The sequence below is a fragment of the Coturnix japonica genome, chromosome 6 (genome assembly GCF_001577835.2).
Source record: "Coturnix japonica isolate 7356 chromosome 6, Coturnix japonica 2.1, whole genome shotgun sequence".
Classification (NCBI taxonomy): Eukaryota; Metazoa; Chordata; class Aves; order Galliformes; family Phasianidae; genus Coturnix; species Coturnix japonica.
The window spans coordinates 12,435,518-12,451,954 of NC_029521.1; the positions used below are offsets into that span (position 1 = coordinate 12,435,518).

The following is a 16,437-nucleotide window of genomic DNA, read 5'->3' on the forward strand; positions in this document are numbered from 1 at the left end:
TTCCTTGAATAAAGACCCTGCAGCTTCAGTGAGAACAGCTCCAGTGCAAGACATTCCAAAGACTCCATCCTAGTGCATAACTGGCATGCCAGGATGCAAAGTGACACATTGGGAAGTTGTCTCTATGTTCAGTGGCAGCAGATTCAGACAAAGAAGCCTGCTCTTCCGCCTGTCTCTGTCTTTTGGAGTTTTGATGTTTTTTTAAGACTTTCTTTGAAGCCTAGAGGCACTACACATACTCCTGTCACTATGGCATGCGTGTAGGCTTCTTTGTGCCTTCACAACTGTGCCTGTGCAACACAGTCATGTCTCTGGTTCTATGCCACTTTATTCTAAGGAGGTCTCTTAGAAATAAACACTGGCAAGGGCAGGGAAGGACCATAACAGTAAGGCCTGGAGCTCTCAAAGCAATGTATTTTTCTCCTGGTTCTAAATGATTTGATTATATTTCAGATTCTCATCAAATTATCTCAAATGGCAGGAACTGGCCCACCATTTACTTTCATAGCATTGCCATTACTGTAAAGTAGCAGCTATTTTAATTGTGCCAGGGTTAGTGGCTCCAGACACAGAAAAAACAAAAAAGGATTATGATAGGGTGCCCATTTACCCACTGCTACCTCATTTCATCAGCCATTTATCAACATATTCTTCATTTGGAAGAAATAAAATCAATGGTAGGCAGAGCTCTTTCAGTGCATTTAACTTCCCTGGCGTGATACAGGTGGTAACACAGCTGAGATCAAATACTTCCATCTTTCCTCCAGAGCCAGCTTGGCTGCAGACTAGCTGCTCCACAATTAGAGACTGCAGTATTTCTGGCAAGGGTTGAGCATCCTTTCCACACCTGGGATTTGAGCAACCATTGCTTTCTACCTAAAGAACATTCACTTTCTTCTCACTAGCTCATCCAAATTTTACACATGCAAGAAAACAAAGGCCTCACTCAAATTATGCAGAAGCAAGTCTTAAATCTAAAGAAAACTTTAAGCAAATAAGAATACTGAGATATTAAAACACGTGCTGTACTACAATTTTTACATCCTGCAATAAGTAGTTCTCTGCTAGTGAGAAGTGATTTAACTACATTTATGGACAAAGCCTGACTACGCTTCAGGAGACTACATAGCTTGCTAAGTCATTTCTGCTGAATGAATGCTTTTCCTCAAACCTGGAATAACAAGAGTTGTCCAACAAAAATTGCTTCGTACAGCGTTTTTCACCAAGTTTAATTACTTAGTATATAGACGAGGGCAATAGAAAAGAGGTGATATCCAACATTCCAGTGCTTTGCAGGGAGAAAGAGCTACAGTAGCGGCTTGTTCTACTTTCAGAAATCTTTATCCCTCTCTGGGTTTTCTGTTGAACTTGTAATATAAATACAACTGTGCTGCCTAGAAGGACTAGAGATCCTGGAATCAAAGCATCAATAATGAGTCATGTTCATGTGATACACACACACAAAAAGATCAGTCAGGGCTTGTTCAACTCTCAGAACTGCTGGTACAGAATCAAAGCATGAGGAGAAGTCACAGCAACACAAGCCTTTTCTTTCTACCAAGATAGAGTATTTCAGAAAGTAAAGCAAGGAATAAGGAACCTGCTCCTCTGCTGAGACCCCATTCAAAAAGGTTGCTTGGAAAAGTTGTGGATGTCCCATCCCTGGAGTTGTTCAGAGCTAAGCTGGATGGATCTCTGGGCAAGCAGATCCAGAGGGAGGTGTCCCTACCATGGGCATGGGTTGGAAGTGGATAGTCCATTTCCATAGAAATATCCATATCCATAATGGACAGTCCAAAGGATCGTTCCGACTTAAACCACAATATACAACTACGCTTTGCCATGTATTTCCTGAATGATTTTTAAGGACAGCTATTATTCATGATATTTTATATTGCAGTAGAGAAGTCCTCCACACCTGGCACCTCTCTATGTCCAGTTAGATCTGCTGCAGGGACTACAGGACAATGGTGCGTCACTCTTAGACTTGTTTGAGTTTCTATAGCATTTCTGTCCAAGTGCTAATATTTTCTTTAGTTAGCCAGTCCTTACAGTGTGACAACCCTTCAAATGTAAAGCATCAAAGTAACTACGATGCCTGGTTTTAAAATTTAAAGCCAAATAACTCATGGCCTCACCCCCTCAAACTGAGATCAACAATATTTGGTTGACATACAATTTAATCATATGAATATACAGTATTTAAAACACTATATACTGGAGACATTTTTCATATTCAGGCTAGCTTCTCATTCAGTAATGCACACATTGTGTTTTGTACTTTATAAATTTCTAGTATGCATGTCACTCAATAAATCAGCATGTATAAATCAGCCACGGACTCTGTGTTGCATCTATCTTTCCACTCCTTCTCTTGAAATGCTTTGTCAGCACAGGCTTGAGATATTGGTTCTGCAGGTGCATGTAGATCAATATTAAACACACCACAGTGTAGTCTGCAGTGACTAATGTTAGCTCTGCTTCACCAGTCATTTGGAGTGTGTAGTTAGCTGGGTAAGATTTCCAAAGCACTGAACACGGACAAAGTCTGCTTTCAACCAAGTCAGCAGTATAACTCTTGTTGAAATCCAGCGTACAGGTCCTGCTAAACACAGAATATCGATCACAATGTTTCTCAAACAGTATTAAGTAGTACCACATTAAAAGAGGTGTCAGATGAGTCAGATCAAGCTGTTCAACTAAGCTAAGAGGTCTTTCACTTGCTGAAACCCACAAATCTGTCCTCAGAAAAGTCATATCTGCCACATGCATGCTATGCAAAACACAACTCTCAGCTTTTCTAATCTTTCTCATGTTAAAAAAAAAAAAAAAAAAGTGAAGACTCACTTCAGCCAGCAACATGCCCTCAAAGTCCAGAAAACCAACCACATCCTGGGCTGCATCAAAAGAAGTGCAGCCAGCAGGGAAAAAACTTCCATATGAGGATGTATAAACTATGTGCAAGAACTATTTCCTATACCACTGAAATGCAGCCCCCTCTGGAACAAAACATGGAAGATATTTAACAGAAAAAAAAATTAACTTTGAAGGAAACAGTCTATAATAAACATAGCCAGGTATGAAAGACAACACCAGCTGCATGCAGTGATGAGGACCAACACCAAATGTTAACAGCCACAGCTGTCTGGGAGCAACAGGAAGGTCCTAGACTAGGAGCCTCCACAACAGAAGACAACTGGGCACAAGGCTTATATATGCAATAGCTATCAGATTGGATATTTATTCTATACTAAAAGCACATTCTTACTGTCTCCACCAATAAGAAACCAGGTTACCACGCTACATACCACCTTAACATTTCAACTGAACTTAACATTTCAAATGAACAAAATAATCCATGGAAAATGCCTCTGTTGTTTCCTTGTGTCCATTTGCATACCCTTGGGCTGCACTGCTGGCACCGAATCCCAAAGAAACCAGGCTTTTCTCCTCCAGAGCAGAACTCTTCCCAGAGGGAAACACATCAGAGCTGTCAGTCCCACCATTTGCTGAAAAATCACCCTGTCCTCTCACCCACTCACCCCTCAACAGATGAGCAACTTCACCACATGCATGTCAGCCTACAAGACAAAATGGAAAAGCCTACAGCTGAAGCAGCAGCTGCCACAGCTGATTTAGCTTTTGATTAAAGAAAAAAAAAAAAAAGGAGCAAAGCAATGGGAGAAGACTGAAACACTTCAGATCATGAGTGTCCAACCTGATAGTACTATGGGGTTTATGCCCTCATTTATTCTTTATGTCTTGATAAAAATTATTAAAAATAATAGAAGTTCTGTTGCCTATACACAATAAATATATATTTTACATGCAGACCAAGCAGACCATGCTTTAGACTCTGTTATTTGTATTACACAAGGCTTTGATCAGCCGTGCTACAGATAAAGCACATATATAACAAAGGTGTAGATTCAGGGTACTTAAGACTCAATGCAGGAGTCAGGAAGGTGAGTTAGTATTTCTAAGTTCAGTGAATTTAGTGATCGCAAGACACAACTAAGCTCACAAAAGGTAAACTAGGATTTCTGTTTCCTTTTCCATGACATTAATCAGCATCAAACCAGGCAATAAGGGGCTAGTAGCACCAGCAGCAGAAAAGGAGCCCTCTGAGAGCAAAACAGGAGGGACAAGCCTCAACCCTGTAGTTGTTAAAAATGGTAGCTCTAACTTTCACACTTCCCTTGGTAGCAGTTTGACTACCAAGGGAGAACATTTTTATTTAACTTCTTAAACTATTCTTGATATTCCAATTCCTTGCCTCAGAGGCTGTTGCCTTTCTTCTGAAGTCCTTCCCTAAGCAAGCAGTGGAAAACCATCCAGAAAATCCCAGATCCCAAGTTGTAGTGTTTTTGTTTTCCTTCTCTCCTGACTGCTTAGTTTTCACTCCTGGATGATTCAAGGTAAAGAACTGTGGGGAGCTATAAGCCTCTTGGCTATTCCACTAGCACCAATTACGTATTCCTGTATTCCAAGATGCTGCCAAAGTCACACAACTTTACAGACCTCACTGCTTTAAAAGAAGTATTTATCCTGTCCTCTGAGCAGATGCGTGTTTGTATTGCTTTGGTGAGTAATGACTCCAACCAGAAAAGGATTCCACAATGCCAAATGCAGCACACATGCACAATAAGAAATAATTCCTGCACCCCAAAACAGACAATTTAAATCAAGAAGTAATGAGGAGGGCAAAACTAATACAGAGTATAGGTTAAAAAGATGAAAAACCTATTACATGAACAGGTGCTTTCACTGACTGTTTCTACTTGCCTCCTATTTTTTTATTTTTTTTTTTCAGAGCTTAGCTGCCTACAACCAATGCATCATAAAAAGCAAAATGATGAATCAAGGCTTGAAGGGCTTTTTTGGTCCAGAAGAGGGCAGAAACATAGCATAAAGCTATCCTAATCCAGGCAAGTTCAGCTGTTCCAATGCATTTTCAAGCAAGCTATTACAAGTGATAGAGTGACTCTCTAGAGGAGTGTTTCAGGAAGCAGGGATTTAAATGCTCTTCTGAATTTTACAACAGGTGAAGGTACTTATCTACCCTGACCTGGCCCTGCTTTTTATGACCAGTGTGTTCCATTCTCTGATGTCTAAAAAGGATGAGAGAGAATGAATGAGGGAGTGTCGCTCTTCCTATTCATGCCTGCAGCAAAGGCAATGTTTAATTTATCACATGCCCACTATACACACCCTTACACAGCTTGTATTACTGAGAACCCACACCAGAAGGGCATGACATTTCCCCCCAGACTACAATACGCCCATTCATTTTCCAATAGCAGTGCCACTGCTCAGGCTATGTATGCAGTATCACGACTGCATACCAGGAAACTGCTAGGAAAAAGAAAGGCATGCCAAAAGAAAGGGAGACTCATGTGCCAAGAACTGGGCAGTGATCTGAAAGGATAACTTCAGATGAATACTCATATGTATTTAACCTGCATGCCAACATGCAATATAGCACAGCTCTGCTGTTCATCCCATCTGATTGTAGAAGGGTGGGAGTTGGAAGCTTTCTGCTGCCAGAATGTCAGCCACAAGCCAAAAGGTACATTTGGTTGCTTGACAGTGCAGCAGATGTGCAATGGGCATCCTTTTCCTTCTCTGACCTCCTCAAGGACAGCAAAATCAGCTCCAGAAAAGGCAATAACAGATCAGAAAAGGTAGGGGGTTGTAGTTTTTGTTTGTTCTTAAAGAAGTTCTGCTTTTTAGCACAGTTTTCACGTTGTGTTCTTCTACCAGAAATTCATCCAAAAAAAAAATAAAAAAAAATGACACCCTTAAGATTTATCATCTGAGTAAGAAAATCCAGGGAACAGAGGATATTTATATCAAACACAGACAGTAATTGATAGCAGTGAGGGGGACTTGTACTGAAAGCATTCAGAGGAGAGCTGACCAGCACATGGAAACACTGAACACATCAAAATGAGACATCACAGTATTGCGAGCCCAGATGAAGCTTCTCAAATTGTTCTTACAAATACCCTGCTTGCTCAATGCCTATCAAAGCTCTAACGTGCAAAATTGGGCATCCCAAACCTGAATGCACATCCTTCACTCTTAATGGTTGAGACAAATACTTAGATAGTTGGGAAGGTTGCTCCACACAGCTATAAAGTGTGGAGGAAAAGCACTGTAACCACACATAAGTGAAAGAGAAGGCAGGAAAGAACAAATCTCACTACCCACCAGCCTCTTCATGTCTTGACTAGATTTAGGGCTGTAGAGAAATTAGACACCAACAAACAAAAGAGGAAACTGTACATAATTCTCCTCTCAAACAAGATTTCCCTTTGAAGATAGGACAAAAAATGCCTCTTCTGCTTTACATAACATTAAAATACCTTACCAATCCTAGCATACCATAAGAAGTAAAAAGAGGGAGTTAATTGCAGCTACTATTAGATTCCACATGAACCTTAGAAGGCAGAGATGTGAGCCATCGCTCAACATGTTATGTTTGAATACAGAACATGGAGCTAAGATCCTTGTTCTCAATAATTTTTGCAGCTTCAGAAGGAAGGGGGTGAGGAAAAGACGATGGAGAGAGGGGTAAGCCCTACAATCAACAGAGCATGCATAGACAGTCATAAATTCTCATTTGATTAACTGAACATTTTGATTTTATAAATATCTAGGAGGAACTGAACTATGCTGATTCTGTGCATTGACTTAACAGGCAATTAAATTCCTTTATAATAGAGGAAAATACCAAAAGGAAACTTATCATGCTACTGCCTTCCTGCTATTACTACTTATATTGTTTGGGTTCTGGTTTGTGCTGGGAATATATGTAATGCTTCACTCAGAGAAATTACTGCCCTTTAGAATGGATTCCCAGAGGATGATTTTGCTACTTCCTGGGTTCAAGGCTCTTAAAAAACAAACAAACAAAAAACCTCTCAGTTACACTTCAGAGAACAGAAGCAAAGGCTGACTGGCTGTAACTCTATGGAACATTGGAGAGGAACAGGAGCAGCTTTGCTTGCGTTTGATGTACTTTAGATTACAAAAGTAGAAAAAAAAGATGTATGGCATTAGCCTGCAGCACCATGAAGCAGTACATTTTGCCAAGGGTTCAGGAATATTCAACATGTAAGATCAGGTATGCTTTAGGTGTACTGATGCCTAACAGGAGCTCTCAGCATCCTCCACATGGAATCAAATTTCCCAAGGCTCCAGCAAACCTACAGAAACTCCCAGATTCCCACACACCATCAGATTCCACACAGTGATAAAGACAGTAGTCCTCCAATGCTTGCACGTTACAGCCTTACAGTATTCTCCTTAAAGCTCTTTACACTCAGGTCCTCAGAAAAAAAAACCATACACTCTCTACGTGTCTAAATTGTTTTTGTTTTCTCTTACTGTATTGCATCTGTACATTAAGAACAGACCAAATTCCACTCTTGTGCTTTAAGAAATAGGTTTAATTTAACTGACTAGAGACAGGTTTTCAGGCACACTGCATATTTCGGTCCGCAAGTTTATTTTAGCTCCAGAAGAACTACTACTTCTAAGGATGTGCCAATACAGAAACACACAGAAAAGGTGCGGAATTAGGAAGGAGCAGTCATATTTCCTCTGACCATGAGAAACAAGCACTCAATCCATTACTCCATTTACCCTTTTTAACTCCAAGCTGAATGCACAATAAGCACCGAGTCCACACTTCATGGCTTATTTTGAGTATACAACAACTCTGCAGGTACATAAACATCAAGAAGCTAAACAGTCCATGAATGACACTGCAGCTAGGCTGGAAGAGTTACTAAACCCCATTTGGTCAGAGAAACTGCCTCTGCCTTGGAACCAAACAGCTTTGATTTTCCAAAAGGCATTTCATCAGGAAGTTATATGGCATGCAGTAATTACCTGTGTTCTCAAAAGCAGTGAGACAGACGACCAGCTGCATACCTATCCTCCTCCTGGCCTAGCTCCCAAACACTCTGGCATTTTCCACTGTCGCCTACATGAATTAGACAGAAGACAAAGGCAAACCACATCAAGGTTCCTGCCAGTTGGGTAGTGTGTTGGGTTTTAAGGGCTGCAGCCTAGGATTCAGTTACAACAGTTACTGTTTACAACATGCTACAAATACCCAGTTAGGAAACATAACAGTTCTCTATAAAGCTGTTCTACACTGTGAGCTATTTCAGTAGGGCTCTGCCAAGGTACAGGACTGCTATGTATTTTGCATGCCCCTGAAATCCAAATGTTCACATCACCAAGTCTGACCAACCTTTCACATATACTACATGGATGAAAAGTTACTGCTGAACAATTTCATTTCTTGCTTTCTGAATTAGAGCAGTTGTCTGTTTGTTTGTTTGAAACCAGAATAGCATGTTCAATTCTCTGCATTATCTTCTCTGTATAGAAGATAGAGCATGTAAAAATCCAGAGGCAGAAAGGGCAGCTTCTTCTTGGCAGTATGATGGGACCAAAACTTCTTGAAGTGGCCCTCGCCCTCATTTAAAAACACATTTGCATCTTTCTGAGGGAGGAATACGTACAATAACAAGCAGTTGCTGACTCAATAGTCCGTTATAGGTTCTCTCATTTTCACACAAGACTGTACTGTTTCAAGCATTCCGTCGCTTAGGAGAGCCTTTGCTGACATTGTGAAGATACAGTCTAATTATTTCAGATAAAGGAGATCATGAGAATAAAAGCAGAGCTCCCAGAAAAGAACACAGTATGATTGCACTTCCCCTCTGTGGTAAACGGCAGCAAGTTCAAAAGCAAAATGGCACCAAAGAACGCAAGGTGCAACAGAAAAAAAGATGAAGTAAATCTCTCCCAGAATTTTCTTCAAAGAGCTTGGCAAATTCAGGAAAAGATTCCTTACAAATTGTGCAATGCAACACAAAAGAGCCAAGAGTTGTCCAGTGATATTTATGGTGCTTTATACAGAGGCTATTATCCCTTGGAATGGACTACAGAAGAATCATTTTGCTACTTCAGGGGTCCAAAGCCCTAAAAAAATCTGTGTTACACTTAGGAGAGTAAAAGTGAAGTATGCAGAAGTGATCAAAGGAGAACAGGCTGGTTTTACAGCCTGCAGGGAAAACAACTGATCATATATTCTTCCTATGACAAACAACTGAGAAAGTAATTGAGAGCCTAGCAGAAACCAATGTTGTTACCTCAGCATTATTGATTTTAGGCAGACATCTTAATCTAACACATGACAAAACTTTGGTCATTGCAGTAAGATATAGCTTTCAAGGAAAAAGGATATTTATAAAGGTAGTTTTATAGTTCAGTGAAAGATTCTTATGAAGTCAAGCTCAGGCCATACATGAATAAAAATAAAGACTTCCAAAATGGATACTAAGTTTGACTAAAAAGTGAAAATGTAATATATTAGTGTATTATAATATACTATTGCATAACTGTATACTAATGCAGAAGGATCTTCTAATCTTCAAAGCACTAAAATACAGAACTTTAAAATGCATTACTGAGAAAGCCTTGTTCTTATCAAAGAGATGACTGCCACTGAAAAAAATGGAAGCTTTTTTATTATTTTAAACAGAATCCCAACAAATCATTAGATTTAACAAAAGCATTCCAACTGCTTATATTAAAAGGAGCTGAGTTTTTTGTTTGTTTGTTTTTAAACAAAAACTTCTAACAAAAATCAGGCCAGAACAGAATAAACAAACATTCCTTTGTTGACACTGAAAGTTAAATAGAACAGTAAAGAGCACAAATATATAGAATAATAATAAGAACACCCCTAATCCTGCATCTCTCTTGTTGTCGCGCTGTTGTTATTGTGCACTGGAGACTTCAGGAGTATTGCCCTTAAGGGAATGGGGGGGGGGGGGGGGGGGAACAAAAAAAAACAACACCAGGCCTCTAAAAAACAAGCCTTTATCTTTAGCATCCATTCACATAGATTGCATTAAAAAAAAAAAAAAAAAAGCAGCACAGTCACACCAATTTCTTTAGATATCAAATATATTTTTTGTAGAAGTAGAGCCTGGTTGATGAGGTGTTATGGCTATGGTTGATTTGTTTGCTGCTTGTTACATTTTATCACATGCAGCAGGGTGATAAGGAGCAAAAATTCTCACATTTTGTTTATGCACTATACAGTTTAAGTCTTACATGTCACAGCATCTTGAGACTTACAGCACCCTTTGTAAGTACAGCAGTACAGCTAAAGTTGTACCTATTTCAATTACGTGGCAATCACTCACAGGAGAAAATTAACAAGTTTTATTACTCAGTAGAAAGCATCCATTGCACCACTGTCCTCACAACCATTCCAAGGGTGAGGCCAGGCTACGACCTAGAAGAATATCATTCAGAACAGTCTGTCACCTATTTTGAGAAATTCAAAGCACCACTGAACGACATCCTTCAATGACAAACTCCCTTTGTCAGGAGAACTGCTTCTATCATTGGATCTGTCAAGCTGAGCCACTGAACGGAGTTCAGTCAGTCCTTGATACTTGTGGGATATTTTCATAGAAGCCATTAACTTACTTTGCACCGGGAATTACACCACTTGGCAGGAGCTATCTCTCCTCACGATACCTGCATGTCCAAAGCCGAGCCTACACTTGTAATGAGGTGGCAAAAAGTAGTCATATATATTCAAAATGTTGGCCTGTAAGCCGGCAAGACCTGAAAATATTTACCAATACGTCAAAATGCTTCTAGCTGAAAACCGTTTCTAAACCATTCGCTGTTTGCAAGTTTAATGGCGTAAGGCTTATGGGCTCATGAATCACCAGCTTTCACAGCAGCAGCATTTGAAATGTTGATACCTTAGCCTTGAAATAGATGTGAAGGTACCACAGCCTTTACTAGCTGTTATCGAAAGACATACTTTAAAAGCTTCCGCAGAAGACTGAGTGCAATAGAAGTAGCTCAGCAAGATGAAAATAACGAAACCAACTTAGTTAAAGTCATTGTTCATGTCTGTGTTCCATTTTAGCGATTACCCTCCAGTTGGACGATGAATCATATTAAACGGAGATTTGATACTTACAGTTTGTCTGATAAGAAATCCAGATGACTTGAGAAGCAATGATGAGTATTTGGGAAACTATTAGTCTTATTTCAAATTACTGAATGCAACTATCAGAAGAAAATTTTGGAAAGCAATTCCATTTATCACAGATTTAAAAAAAAAAAAAGCAAACCAACAGCTTTGCACTCTTCTTACTATTCTAAGATTTCTTGGTAGAGAAGACATATGAACAGCCATAGAAAAAACTTGCTACAAAAGATACATGTAGTTTGAGCATCTCTAAGGTCAAGGGGGTTTTGCCAGTAAATGGCAAATGCGGCATTACAGAACTGTAAAATGAAATGCTCAGTGTATCAGAAAGTTGGAACAGACCAATACAAAAGCAAATACAACTGGAAGAAAAAAAAAACTCAAATGAAAATAATAATAATTCCATATATAGTTCTCTAAAATATGTCACCATAAATTGATTCACCTAGGTTTTCCAAAGGGAGATTGTGGAGTGTAAAATTGTTGTATACATGAGTGTGCTTTTATTTACAACACCTATGACAGATGAAAGAACACAAAAATGAAGAAAATAAAGTTATCCTTCAGTATTAACCAAGGAGATTAAGAAAACCCACTAAACAATAATAAAAAACACATGTAATAGAACGTTTACAGGTTTGTTTCTCTGTGAATGGTGTAAAAGCCACGTGAAGTAACAGCTCCATATTTTTTCTGATAATTGCCCCATCTGTACACATGTTCATCTACCATGTTGTTGCTGACAACTTGCAGATCTCCCTCTTCCATCCCATCTCCTTACAGCCAGATTAAAATCCTAACCTACTTCCCTCACTTCTCTGAGGGTGTCTAAAATCTACTCAGCCTCAGCTCTGCGATATTTCTCCTACATCAATACAGATGAAAATGACATTTTGCCCATCACTCAACTCATAATACTTCATTTTCAACTCTGGTTTCCCCCTAGGCCTTCACATTCAAACCATACAAAAATAATCAGAAATATTTTGACACACTTCCAAAATGATTTATTTATTTTCACCTTCACAACAAACAACTTATGTCCAAGTTCTCATCATCATGATTACCATAAATTATTTCCACAGATTTAATCCCATTCAAGTCCCATCCATCCAGAATGCCATCTTCAAGGAGCACCTTCAGCAATTATTTTACATTGAGGCTTGTACTCCTACACTCATATTTGAGCGAAACTCCTCCTAACCAGCTTCAAACCTCGTTTTCCTTCTTGAACTCTCCTTAGAACTTCCTTGCTCTGATTTCTCCTAAGAAACATCTCAAGCAATACAACCAGTACACCCCTAGCTCCATATTCTCCCTTCTTGTTACCATTTTTCTTACATCCATATTCTGAACTACTGGGGAGCAAATACCATTGCATTCTCTTTTTTCATCTGCACAGAAGCTCTGAACACATTTCTACTTCACTCAGTAAACTAAATATATTTTATACTGCTGCGTTTTAGAAAGCTGTGCAACTGCTATCCTTATCATGAATGCAGGAAAAAAAACAAAAACAACAAAACACGGGTAAGCCAGGTTTGAGGTAAGCACTGCTTAAATTATGCTTGAAGCCACACCAGCAGACACAACACATAGCTCCACTAAAACAATCAGAAAAATCAACACAATGGAATGGTGTTACAGGAGATGTAATGACAAGAGAATCAGCACAATAGAAAAGTGTTACAAAGGAAAAGAGCTCACCTGCTCCTGAAGATGTAGGCTCACGAGGGAAACTCCACACAAAAGCGATCACCAACCAGAGAACCTTCCAGAGTGGCAGTCAGCCCTTAAATGAGGTCTAAGAGTGGTGCAGCCAGGCTCTACCCCTTCCAATCACACAGCTGAATTGCCTTCACCTGTGCTCCCAGGGCTGACCGGGTCCTTTACCCAGGTGCTCAATCAGTGGTTCGGGCCACGACTCAATGTCATAGGCCAGCATAACTTCAACATATGTACTGAGACTATTTCTTCTGGGTTCTGCTGTTCCAAGAGGTCTACGCACACTTCCCTCAGACTGTCTGTGGTGTACAATAATTTTCCACAACAGGGCAAATATCATTCTTAGAAGAGTCACCTGTACCCAACCTCACCTAGTAAAATCATATTAGCAACCATGATGGTTTAGTACTTGTGTTACCAATAGGTCTGGTAAAACCAAATGAGTAGCAGCTGAGGTTTAGAGCACATGTTACAGGTAGGCTGTCAGTCACTGTGTGAGCAATCCCATGGTCAGCCACCCTCAGATTTTACTTCCCTGCAGTCCATCAAGAAGTCAATTAAGATGATTACATTTTGGTCTTCAACACCACCCATGTACCAAAAGGCACAAGACTGATACAGGAGCTGATACAAAGCAGCGCAAAGAGGGAAAGATACACACACACAAATAAATATTTAAAAATAATGCCAGTGGAAAGAAATAACTTATTAAACTCACCTAAATTTATTTAGAATTCTACACTCCCACCTCATTATGCTCAGTACTACTGGTCTTTCTGAAAAAAATGAGCTTGAGCAATAACTACAAATGAAAGATGGAAATCCAGAAATGAGATTACAGCCTTGCCAGTAGGCTAATATTTCCCTAGCCCTACTTATACCAGAAGCATATACAATGAGGCAATAGTAAAGTGGATGGTGTAGCACATTCCCACATACAAAGCAAACAAACAAACAAACAAAACAACCACTCCTTGAAGGAAATTATCAGGTGGAAAAACAAGCTAATGCAGACATTAAGCCTTCTTTGCTTCAGTCTTTACTGCTAAGACTGCTCCTCAGGAATCCCAAACCCAGAGGTAAGAGAGTCTGAGGAAAGGAAGACTTCCTTTTCATAGAGAAAGATGAGGCTAGAGATTATCTAGCTGGCAGAAGTGACAGTGAAACCATTCCATGTAATCTTTGAAAGGTCGTGGACAACAAGAGAGGTACCTAAAGACTGGAGGATAGCCAGTGTCACTCCAGTACTCAGAAAGGATAAGAAGAAGGACCCTGACAACTACAGGCCAGAAAGCCTCACCTTCATCTGTGGGAAGGTGATACAATAACTTATTCTGGACATCATTTCCATGTAAAATTTGTGCAACTGAACTGACCTTACAGATAATAGGGAGCAGTGGGGTTTATATCCCAAACCACTTCACATACACTTTCTGTCTCTAGGTAGCTTTCACCTTCCCAGATCAAGATGTCTTTCAGTGCTCAAGTAGCCACAACACACTGCAAGCATGTTTCTGAATTAATGTGACAGCCAATGTTCACTCTCCAGTAATATATCACAGAGAAATGTAAAATGAAAACTGTGATGGCTCAAAGAAAAGAAGCCAGCTAACTAAGAAACTAAGAGGATTTTATTAAATAAATAAATAAATAATAAAGGGCGGAGAATCCCACAGCTGATCTTTCCCTCCTGCTGCTGCAGTCATAGAGAATGATCACTAGGTGGAGCTACAGAGTCACAAATCTGATTTATGGCCGCTAGTAGAGCTTGTTGCCTCGCACAGTTCATATTTGGCCTGAAACTGACATATCCCAGCGCTTCCTGTTGACTCATCTTCTGAGGGATAGGATGAAATGCTTTCATTTACAAAAGCAAAATGTACACAGAGAAATTGATGAGACACTGAAGGGGGGAAAGAAAAGAAACCAACAGCATTCACAGCCTTCAAAATCAAATAAATTTTAAAGGCGAACTGAGAGATATTTTATCTGCCAAGATAGATCAGATTTCTTGCTTTGTTCTGCAAGTCAGAAAGCACAGCAGACTCCTTAGTGCCTGACATGATTAGCTGAGCTGCTGCAAGAGAAATACACGAGCTCTGAGCCCTGGTCTTTATAAATAAGGTCTAACACAGGAAAAAAAATGCAGCGATAGGCAAATCCGTGTCCCATAAAAATAAGTACAGCTTCTGCCTTGGGTGAAATACTTAATCCTGCACTTAAGACGTACTTACAGGAGAATCTTTTTCTCTAACTGCATTGACACTGGACAGCTTTGCTAGCTTAGGGACACAGCTGAATAGTTACCATCCTAACCTATTGCTGCATAGTTCATCAGGCTTTATACAAGTTAACTATGTGTCAGAAGGGAAGCATTACCTGCTTTCATCGTACATCTCTTGAGGCCAACGTGCAGCCCACTCAGTGCCTGCACAGTCCTGGTCTGTGTGCAGGATCGACGATTTCATTTCCCCAGAGCAACAAGAAGATGGATCTCTGCATCTTGCAAGGGCTTTGCCTGGCACTGCCAGTACTTCACAAAAAGACAACCAAACCCCAGGCCCACCTGCAAATGGGACTGCACCATCCTTTCAGCACTTATCTATGCATTCTGTGATGAAACAGAGCACGGAGTGCTTTTTAGCCTGGTTTCTGAGATAACAAGATAGCAGTCACCACTGGTCAGTTCCCTTGGCCACAGAACAGAACAGGAGGGAGACCTCTAACCAACTAGAAGAGCTGAGGCCCTGTTCCCCATCCTTGGCAACCAGAAACCCACAGCTTTTGGCACAGGGCTCAGGCCCCACAGTCCAATGAACTTTGTGACAAGGAACCGGCTCACACCTCACTATAGGTGCGGAGGAATGAGAAGGCACACACCTGCAGGACTGGTGGAGGCCACAGAGAAGACACTTCTGCCAGGAACCCCTCCGCTGCAGCACTGCCAGCCCACACAGCACCCAGGCACGCTTTGAAATGAATCACAGAATCACAGAATTATCAAGGTTGGAAAAGACCTAGAAGATCATCTAGTCCAACCATTACCAATACTTCCAGGCTAAATCATATTCCTCAGCACCACATCCAAGCGTTTCTTGAACACTCCCATGGTCGGTGACTCCACCACCTCCCTGGGCAGTGCATTCCAATGCCTGACTACTCTTTCCAAAAAGTAATACTTCCTAATGTCCAGCCTGAATCTCCCCTGACGCAGCTTGAAACCATTCCCTCTAGTTCTGTCACTGATTACACGAGAGAGGAGGCCAACCCCCAGCTCACTACAACCCCCCTTCAGGAAGTTATAGAGAGCTATAAGGTCTCCCCTGAGCCTCCTCTTCTCCAGGCTGAACAATCCCAGCTCCCTCAGCCGCTCCTCATAAGGCCTGTGCTCCAGACCCCTCACCAGCTTCATAGCCCTCCTCTGAACATGTTCCAGGGCCTCAATGTCTTTCTTGCAGTGAGGGGCCCAAAACTGAACACAGTACTCAAGGTGCGGCTGCACCAATGCCGAGTACAGGGGGACAATTATGTCCCTGTTCCTGCTAGTAACACTGTTTTTGATGCAAGCCAGGATGCCGTTGGCCTTCTTGGCCACCCGGGTACACTGTCGGCTCATGTTCAGCTGAGCATCAATCAGTACCCCAATGAAGAAGCAGCAGTGAGATGCG

General features: G+C 40.7%; 1 long non-coding RNA gene across 1 annotated transcript in view; it reads right to left on the minus strand.

Moving 5' to 3' along the window:
• LOC107315776 overlaps window positions 1–12,874 on the minus strand; it is a 115,183-nt gene extending 102,309 nt beyond the window's left edge. The window contains exon 1 of the long non-coding RNA XR_001556052.2: window positions 12,752–12,874. This is a non-coding gene — a long non-coding RNA (uncharacterized LOC107315776). The remainder of the gene's footprint in view (window positions 1–12,751) is intronic.
• Between the last annotated feature and the right edge of the window lie 3,563 nt (window positions 12,875–16,437).